General features: G+C 31.1%; 1 long non-coding RNA gene across 1 annotated transcript; it reads right to left on the bottom strand.

Annotated features, from left to right (window-relative positions):
• Window positions 1-6,654: 6,654 nt before the first annotated feature.
• Window positions 6,655-10,983, bottom strand: LOC127242191 (uncharacterized). Its single transcript, XR_007836740.1, has 4 exons — window positions 10,328-10,983; window positions 9,140-9,274; window positions 8,117-8,984; window positions 6,655-7,066 (listed from the first exon to the last, which is right to left on the bottom strand). It is a non-coding gene; the product is annotated as an uncharacterized LOC127242191 (long non-coding RNA).
• Window positions 10,984-11,240: the final 257 nt, after the last annotated feature.

The following is an 11,240-nucleotide window of genomic DNA, read 5'->3' as shown; positions in this document are numbered from 1 at the left end:
TATCTTGCCTACCTTATTATAGTGGCTGCTGCTCTTTGTCATTGATTGATTGAAGAAGATACTGATAGTTTAGTTTTCTTTTTTTGTCCTTGGTTTTCCGTAATTCTATTCTACTTTTCTTTTGGTTAGAGCTGTTAACGATCCGAGTTGAGCCAAATTTTAAGTGTTCGTTAACGTTCACGAACAAGGCTCGTATTCGTTCGTTAAGCCTTCGAGCTCGTTCGTTGTGTTCGAGCTCGGCTCGTTAAGAATTTTTATTGTTTGAGCTCGTCTTCGGCTCGTTTAGGCTCGATTAAGTTTGTTCGAACTCGTTTGTCTTATTTTTTAAAATTTATATATAAATTATAAAAAAAAAATAAAATTATATATTTATATATTTAAAATTAATATTTTATTTATTTATAAATTATAATTATATATATATAATATTTATAATAAATATATTATTTAATCAAATGTTCACAAATAAAGTTCGGGTTCGTTCGTTAACTAAACGAGCCTGTTTATATTGTTTGGCTCGTTAACATTCACGAACGAATTTTAATCGAGCCGAACAAAGCCGAGTTTACGAACGGCTCGATTTGTTATTGTCCAGGGAAAAAAACATCTCTACTCTTGATTGTCCAGGGAAAAAACATCAGTCAGTTTTGCATTTTTTTTTTTTTTTTTTCATGAAGGTATGGGTGGGCTGGTTCACAATTCATTTGAACCCACCCACCAATATGCATATTAATTACTTCATTCCACAATGTTTGTAAAAGATGTCTGATAGTGTGGTGGTAAGGGATGGTAGCGTGGTGGTGGACTTTTGAATTATATAATATTATTTTGTGTTTAAATTTTACAAAATAATTCATATTTTATTTATTGTGTTGAATTTTCTTGTTTCAAATTAAAGCACACACAAAAATTTCTTCTTCCAAATATAATGTTTGCTTGTAAATATGCATTAAATTACGTTTAAGTTTTATATAAATAAAATAGATAAATATTTTAAAATTTTGAATAAAATAAATGATCAATTTTTTTATTTTGTAGGTTTTTTGTAATTGTAAAATTAAGAAACACTATTGTCTAAACAAACTATTAAATGAATGATTGATAAGTTACTAATTCATTTATTTATTTTATTCTAAAATTATTATTTAAGATATTTTATTTTTTTATTTGTATAATTAAGTGTGTTTTCAACCAAATATTAATAAAATATTTTGTGCAGATTTTAATATAACAAAAAAATTTAACCGTAAAAAATAAAGTACGAGGTATTTTTGTAATGATTCAATATTCTTTAATTGTTCACTAAATTTGACAATAGACTTAACAAATCCCTTAATATTAAATTCATTAATATTAGACATTCATTTTAAATGAGACAAATTTAGAAAATTAAGCAAAATTTTGCAATAAAATATAAAATCTATTTTAGGTTAATAACCTCTCAATTAAATTTAGATTTTAACTTAAATCCTACAAACAATGAAGAAACAATATTACTACAAGTAGAAGGTGAACAATCTCCTATTTTCATCCATAGATTAAAATGAAATGAAATAACAATACCAAATGAATTTCAAATTCTTGCATCTCATATACCTTCAGAAGATCTTAAAAATTTAGAAAGAAAAGAAATTAATAAAATAATAGAACAATACTTCTCATATTTAATTCATTTAGAATTAACAAGTTATTCATCTTCTATATCCTTTTTAAAAATCAATGAACCTTCTGTGCAATCATTTTTCGAAGAAAGTAGATTAATTAAAATTTAGAAAATCTAGTATGGTTTAATTATAGAACTCCAGTTCTAAAACATATCAATTCACTACCTTCATCACCAACAATATCTTAAATGAAAAATGATATAAATGTAATAATGAATCCTCGTATTAAAATTCAAATAAATAATCTAGAAGAATAATTTAATAGAATAGATAATGAAGACAAAAGAAATTGGTTTTAAAACTAGATTCATTTTGCAAAGAAAAAGTAAAAAAGAAATGGATTCTAGAAATGCATAATAGCAAAAGAAATTTTGAATTTCTTAGATAATTTTCATATTGGATAAATAAAATAAGAATAACAGACTCTTATGTTACAAAAAAAAGATATATGTACAAATAAAGTTATACAAAAAAAATAGAATTGAACAAAAAGCTCATAAATTGTATCCGAAAATGATCCATTCACGAGGGATCTTGTATAAATTGTATTACTACCGGTAATATATACTCTCTCTTCAACCAATTCAAATTGATACTTAAAAAAGAAAAATAAAAGCTCATAAGTTACTGTATCTGAAAATGATCCATTCAAATTGTTATATTATCTGCATTGATGAGCTTCACACAAGAGGTCTTGAATGTGGGGATGTCAATATATAAACTTCCCTAGGGTTTAGAAAATGACTAGTTGCAAGCTATCTTTAATGAGGACAGTTGTAACGTTCTTAGACACCATGAAACAAATGGCCGTAGTAGTGACTTATATTCGGCTTGGTTGTCGATGCACTCTCGAAGCAATCGGTGAAATAATTGCAACATTTTTCTATTGAGACTTTTGATGACAACCTTTGCACCAATGGTCTCTCTAGGACTAGTGGCGGATGTGTGTGGGGGCAAGGGGGCTGCCCCCCTCCCCCAAGTGTATTTTTATTATATATATATTTGTACATAATGGTAAAAAATAATGTTAAAACATATATATATATATATATAATGTGTTTGTTTTGAGTTTTGAATTTTAGGTCTATGTTTTAAATAGTAAAATTTAAATTTAAATAATTATTTGATGTGATACAAATAAATGTTGATATGATATTTTAAATATAAAATTATTTTTTTATAAATATAAAAATAAGAAACAAATAGGGTGTTTTTTTTTTTTTTGAAACCATACACATTTAAAATTATTATATTACACAAATTTTTTATTTGATTTATTTATTTAGGAGTAAAGAATAGTAAAAATATTTTTTTAAAAAAAACTCTAATCAAAGATGTTTGATGATTTTTTAAAAATTAAAATAATGTATTTTAAACAATATTACAAAACAATGTATAATTGTCTTCATTGTAGTTTATAATTCTGCAAGATTTTCAAAATATGATATCAAAATTGTTATCCGACAATAAATAGATTATAATAGGAGTACTTTTAAAATTTAAAAAATTAGTATCCCCTAACGAAAAATATTAGTTCCGCCACTATCTAGAACTTTCTATTGTTCCAAACCCTATATGTCTTGCAAATATGTTTGGACTTTGAAGTATCCTCCAATGTTTAGCCAAAAAACCAACAATAGTCTATCTTTTAACAACCCCAATGGCTCGTAAATAAGGGCCAATTATTTGAGCTTCATTGCTCACTAAACCAAGTGGCTGCATAAAACAAACCTACTTCGGAGAGGTAACACAACCAATTGAATTTCCATAGCACTTTAGTTTCAAAAGGAATAATATATTGCTTTAACTTCATACATGTATAGTACAATGATTAACAAAATTTTCCGATTGAAATGTAATGCACCATAGGATTGTTTAAGGTTTTGCTCCAATTAATATATAACAAGCTCTTGCCCTTTTATATCATCTTGTACTATGAATTAGCCGATGATCTTTTCAATTGCAATTACGTACAACTCAATATAAGGGTCTTTCAAGGGCTGATGGTATCAAAACTAGTTGAGAGGCCAACATTTGTTTGTACTAGTCAAGCGGCGTCTCCTACTATTTGGTCCAAATTTAAATTAATATTGATTGCTTCAAAGAAATGTTTCGAGTGCTTTCATTTTTCCAATAGTCTTAGCGATGAACTATCATAAAATTTTTCTTTCCCATAAGGCTTTGAAGCTTCTTGATATTTGAAGAGGCACGAGCTCCTTGACAAATTTAGTTTTGTTTGAGTCAACATTAATTCCTTTCTAATGAACTAAGAAACCAAAGTATTTCCAACTCGGACTTTGAATGTTCACTTCATAGGATTCATTTTGAGGTCATATTGTCTTATATGAATGAATGCGTTTCTTAGGTCCTTTAGGTGGTCATCAAATGCTCAAAATTTCACTACCATATCATTGAGACTAAAAAATATAACAATTCATTCAAGAATACCAATTTCCCCTAAACACTGAAAGGCCATCTAGTGTGCATCATTCTCAGCCAAATATATTTGGTTGTATCGGCTACATCGGCTATTAAAATTATATATTCATCATTCTGTATGGTGAGATTAAGGTTCCAAAATTTGATGCACATCTTCAACTTCCTCTTCTTCTTTATCAATAAGAAAATGTCGAAAATACACTCAAGGTAATGACATGTGCAAATAAAATTGGTCTTGAGCCACTTCTCGATTTCTTCATTAATCATAGGGATTATGTCAGGATTGAATCTCTTGGAAGGTTGTTTGTATAGGTATCAAGAGGGTTTGGTCAGAAGCCAATGTTCCATGGGGCTCCAGGCCAACCTTGGCATTTTGTCGTAGTTCCATATGAAATAATCACTGAATTCCCATATGAGGCCAATAAGGCATTCCTTATCCCTTTGATATAATAGTGTGGTGACCCAAGTCATCCTTAAGTTTGCATCATCTTTTAAATTGACGTCTTCCATCCGATCTTGTACCTCAAGATCTAGAACTATATATGGATTGGACTTGAAACTCCTCATCGTTGAATTCCTCTATTTCATGGAGGACTCTCTTATAGAGGTTGTAATTATCAACCATCAACCATAGCTACAAGAACATGCAAGATAAAAAAGGTTGCTCACTTATTATTATATTTATTATTATTTTTTATAGAGTTCTCAAATGCCATAGAAATGATGAGGTATCAAAAAACAACAAAAAACCATCGTGTGGTCAAAACTTTATGCTTGCATGATCTATGACCCGAATTTGAATAGAGATGGATAGAGTTTAAATCGATTGATGAAACGTGTCCATAATGTGCATATTCCTTTCCAAAAAATCACTTAAAAGAATTTTAGAGTTAAACGTGTTTGCTCTAGGGCAATTTAGAGGCGGGTGACCCATTGGTAAATTTCCAAGGGTGTGCGTGAGTGAGAACAAACGCGCTCAAAGAATTTGTGTTGACTTGTGAAGTCAGTTTACAATCCCAACACACCCGGTCTGTGTGGCTTTTGAGCCGGAGTGTTACATAATTGTACTAAAGTCCCTATCCTATGCAATAAAACTAGTGGCTTGAACACCCCTGAATAGTAGCTGCCCATGAAAAATCATCAGCAAAAATGAGTAAAAAATTAATATCTAGTCAGGAATACAACAAATCATAAAGCCTGTCAATGGCTCACTTTCCATCAACAACATTGGTATGCATACACCGACATTGCCCGTCTAACAACTTGCCTACACCTACATCATCACACTAACCCAACGGCTAGCCTACACTGAGATAGTCAATCATCAATACTTAGCCTACACCGACATCATTATTTCAATCACAATAGCTATCCTACACCGGCATCATTAATAGATGTATTTAGCCTACACCAAAATCTTCAGTTCAATCGTAACGGCTAGCCTACACCGGCATCACCAATCGTCAATACTTAGCCTATACCGGCGTCATCAAAACGACTACAATACTCAGCCTACACCGGCATCACCAATCGTCAATACTTAGCCTATACCGGCGTCATCAAAACGACTACAATACTCAGCCTACACCGGCATCACCAATCTTCAATAATTAGCCTACAATAGTGTATTCCAATCAACAACAATGGTCAGCCTACACCGACATCACCAATCATCGGTAATTAGCCTATACAGGCGTAATCAAAACAACAACAATGGTCAGCTTACACCAACATCACTAATAATCGGTAATTAGCCTACATCATCATCATTAAATCAACAACAATGGCTATCCTATACCGGCATCACCAATAATTAATAATTATCAATTAATCACATAATCACACCATGTATCAATTAATTTATATAACATGTCTCAGCCTAGGTATTCATCACACACGTCATTCTCAAATCAATTCATCTCATCCTAGTATAATAACCATGTTATCACATTCGAGCCGCATTGCAAATTCATTTCAATAACCACATCACCTATTCATTTAGGCAAAACCAAATAGTCCATCAGGTGTATGATATTTAGCCATTTACCTTAACCATAGATGCAGGTTGCCAAATGGAATCAAGGAACTCACACACGTCAGTCTCCGGGACCTCCTAAGAAATGCAATACAAATATGGAATCTTTTCAAAAAGCTTTTTGTTGCAATATTTGTCCATAAGAAAAAATGTGTTACAAAAGTAGTGTCCTGTCAGAGAGCTGTTTGTACGAAATTTGTCCGCAACCAAAAATTCAGCACAAATTTAATGCAAACGTAAAATATTTTTTGTACCGGCTATTGTATGTAAGTAAAAATCCGCTACAAAAGGTATCCATACCTCAAATAAGGATTTTGTCGCCACGTATAAATTCCAATTGTTAAAATATATGTTATGGATCAATCTGGTTCACAAATAATTTAAAACATAATTTTATTATAATTAATCTGAAATCCTTGTTCATACCTACAAAACGACATCAATCCAACAACATTCGTATTTATGTCAAAAATAGAATACTAGACGTCAATAGTGCTTTAAAGCATCTCCAAAAATCACCATGCCATACAGCATAACAACTAACTAACAACTTGCTAACACTTGATCCCCAAATCCAAAAGTAATACGTGAATAAATAGATATGGTATCAAACTACAGTACTATCCTAAGTTCGACTAACAAATACAGTTATGAACGATCAAGCTCATCGAGTGCAAAATCACAGAGGCAGCGAACCAATGCAATGTGTTTCCAATGATATAAGAATTATATCAGCAACTAAAGTAATTTAATTCACAAAAGAATAAACATTTTAAAAAAAATGTGTACATCCTTGTAAGTGCACTTGATGTTATCTCCGTCGAGTACCTCATCGAGGATCTTCGCTCCGGCATTACTTGGGAGAATAAGTGCGGTCTCCGGGACTGTAACTGCGGTAACAAATCCCTTGATAATGGCTAGGTATCACCTATATAAAAATATAAAATAAGAGCTAGTTATGATGAAATATGATATCTCTAAACAACATGGATGAATATTAGATTAAAAAATATTTATTTATAACTCAACTCATACATTATACTTACATATCACTTAATTGAAAAATTACTATTCACCACCTTGAACTCAAGGAAGATAGTTAGCTAAAATAAATGCAATATCACAAATAATTATTTAGTGGTTAATTATTGGTACCTATTGCATCATAAAAGCATACTACAAAAGCATCATTATATAGGTGGAAATAGAATGGATCGAAATAACTATCAGTCATCATGTGAATCAACGGAAGAAAATGGAGAATGAATAAATAACATATATTTGTATATTATAGAGAAAGTAAGCTACAAAAAGTAGTGAGTGTAATAAAAGAATGTTTTTAAAAAGATGCTTGCTGAATTTTATGATGTATGTCTTTGAACTGTCAAACTAGGTTAGACTAATCAAACATACCATCAACGATACAATGTGAATTTCAGGATGAATCAAACATGAAACATGTACATCTAGAATAGCATTGTAAAATCATAAGTGGAAACAATAATACTCGCTTAAAATGGAAATACATAAGAAAACCAAAACTAAGCCACACATTTTTTTTTTTATCGGTAATCAAATAATTACCATATAATAGAAAAAGTTCAGTGTGGTGGTTAAATTTATTGATAAATTACATCATCAATCGTCTAGTTGAAATAATATAATCTAAAATTATTAATTTTATTGAGTCTAATTCAATGAAATTATTGTATCTCATTCATATGGCTAGTGAATCCAAACTATATAAGTAACCCAATAAAATGTTAAATATAGAACCAAGAACCAAAATCTTTAAATCTGATGCCTTTTGAACCCAACATAATAGATATGTTTGCCTTAACCATCATGTTAGTATATATCACCACCAACATTCGCATGCATACACATAAATTTTCATCTTTGTTCCAGTAACAACGACTAGAGTAAGTACAAATTTGCTCATAAAGGTATTTCTTAGTCATGCAATAATAAAACTAACCTTAGATCTCTCCTAATGTTGTGAAAATGAAAGTTTTGGATAATGAGGGTTGCATTGAGGTAGTCTGCAAAAGCTACAACATTGCATATCTAGAAACATCAAAATCAGTGAGATAGTGCATTTCCATAACTCCCAAACATAAAAAATCAAAATTTTAACATGATACATAAACATTGTTATCCACGAAAATATACCGATGTACTCTGCAGATTTAAACCACCATTAGCCTCAATAAATATATATTCATTTGACTCAGGTAAACCTGCAATAATAAGGTATATTTTGTTCTAGGGCATGTTTCACACAACAAATCAATGCCGATCAAATGGCGAAATATTAAAATTCTTTAGTATGCCCTGACGGAAGTAACTGAACACCAAAGGACATCTCAAACATGTAGATTATGTCTTTAACTGAGCTAAGCTTTTTCCCTATCACCTTCATCATAACTACGCTTTCAAAAGCAACACGCATGAAGTTGATGAAATTCTCATGTTTCTATTAGTTTAAGTCAGTCAATACACCAACATCAACTCCGACTATAAATTGCTGACAACCTCAATTTCTAAGAATAAAATTGCAAACATCACATCTTAGTGATGTCTGACATATCTAATATTCCATTTATGCTCTTGGACACTTCATAATAAGTTCTAATTAAAAATTATGAATTTCATTTAATTGTTTCTATTGAATTCTGAATAATCATGGATAACTGCAAGCATGTCATCTTAACTCAAAAATGATAAAAATCTAGTGCTTCATCATATGCTTATACAGTCTACAATACAAGAGTGTATTTTGGAACTCCATGATGGGGCCATTCGGGGTACTGAACACGCAAAACAGACAATGGTGGTTCTTCTCACTGCAAAGCAAGGAAAACTTGGTTATTTAAGAGTCTTGTTACAAGAAAATAAACCAAAACCCTTTTTTAATCAAGATCCAAGAAATTCTTGATAGGAGCACCAGCTGTAACAATCAATCTCAAATGAATGAACAAGTAAAGGACATTTGCCTCACCTCTTTATATTTCACTTCTAAGCATCGGTATATCAATGAATTATTTGATGCATGCATCCACTTGGTGGTGATACATATGTTAGCAAACTCTCTTGGTCTATCCTCAGCTTTGAAATAATCAACACACTTCACTGTCTGCACTCAAAATTGTTATAAAGAAACTAATTATAATACAATATCATATCAAATAGAAATTTTAAATGCAAAACATCAAATAGCACAACAATATATCCTAGACTTATTCACCTATGTAAATGTCATAAATATTATTAGATCACGATAGAAATATAATATTCATGCATGGACTCAAAAAAGTTAAATTTGTTGGAGTAAATTCATAACAAACATATGAATGCTCAAATTGTGCAAAAATTTAATCAAACCAATTAATTGTGTAAATAAGCTTTTATTTATCTATGAACTCTCTTTTCTCTTCAACCCAATTGTACTAGTTTTGGAACTTTCAGATACTGTCAAATCAATTAAATGCTATACAAGAGTGTATTATCATTCTCCTAAACATCAAACAACCAAGTGGATAGAGAATGAACAACAAAGTGAAGAGAACCAAAACTATCCATTGTTTAAGCATTAGATGTCAATCTATTGATATGTTAAACATTCCTAACATTAGTTAATTTTATCAAAGCTAAGTAAACGTAAATATTTCCAAAATATAATTGTATATACATATATTGGATTGAAGAGAGAAAATATAAAAAATCAATAAAAGCTATCAACTAATTCCATTGCAACATTTACAGATAATAACAAGCCATGAGATAAAAGAAAGATATTGAAAATTGATGTCTCTATTTTATACAAAAACCAATGCTAATGCCAATAAAATTGAAATATGTCCACCATTATAGCATGGATAAATGTAAGAGAACCCTTGGCAATCAAATAGAAATTGCAAGTCATTTTTTCTCAACTATAAAGCATTTAATATATCTATGGGAATATGCATCTCGATAAGTAGTAGTTAATGATAATATATTGAAGACAACCTTGAACCCCAAAACAGAATAAAACCACAACAATTCAGTCACATACTTAACATTCAGTAGCAAAGTTAATTATTAACCCCTATATGCATAGGTTGTATCCGATTGTTTGATATTTTTTGTAGCAGTGAGACAATGATAGAGGACAATGACACATGGAAAGGGTTTCTCTCCAACTTACCTTTACAATCCGTGCAAATTGTAGCTGTAAATAAATTTCCCAACTAAGGAAAATTTATAATTAGCAGCAAGTTCCAAATTGTAATAGACTAGAAGGCAATAGCTAAACAATTATTACATCTAGTAAAAGTGTAGAAAATAACCGACTCAAATAATCAATGAAAGACTTAGAAGCAGTTGAGGTATTTTGACGAGCAGTTGGCGGACGAGCGTGAATTGGAAGCCACTGCATCAGCCAAAGAGGGACACGGGGAAGACGAACCAAGATCCATGGGACCCAACCTCAATCACAGGACACCAACCTCATTCAACAAGCCACCTCAACCAAGCCAGGACAACCCACAAGAATTATATACATATACCAAAGCACCGAAACACCACAATACTTGCAAAAACGATGGGGGAGACCAGACGGGGAAAGGGAGACCCAAAAACCTGACAACAGGTGGACGAAAAACAAATATTGCGCAGCCAAGATGTGAATCACTTGACTTCTAGGGAGAGACCGAAGCGAGGCGACACAAAAAAGTACCCAAAGAAACATAAGGGCGAGCCTAGGATTATCTTTCGGATTGACAACAGCCAGCCATCGCCGGTGGAACCGTGGCCGACAACGAAGCTATTGTTTGATGACGGTTAAGGAGGGATGGTAATCGATTTGGGGATAAATGAACATCGAATTATAAACAATGTTCAGATGTTGTGTGTATATCCGATTTGTGAAAGTGTTATCACACCTTTACATATTTCTTTTTATTTTTTTAAAAATTTTTATAATAATTTTATTTAGATGTATATATATATCATATATAAATATTATATTTATTCTTTTGTTACGGTTTGACCAACATAATAAATATATTTAGGATGATATTCGTTATAATTGTATTTGGTACAAAGAAATAAGCGAAAAA

This window comes from Andrographis paniculata, unplaced genomic scaffold (genome assembly GCF_009805555.1).
Source record: "Andrographis paniculata isolate CXL003 unplaced genomic scaffold, ASM980555v1 Contig86END, whole genome shotgun sequence".
NCBI lineage: Eukaryota > Viridiplantae > Streptophyta > Magnoliopsida > Lamiales > Acanthaceae > Andrographis > Andrographis paniculata.
Note: the sequence above shows the minus strand (reverse complement) of the source record. Positions and strands in the feature narration are given on the sequence as shown.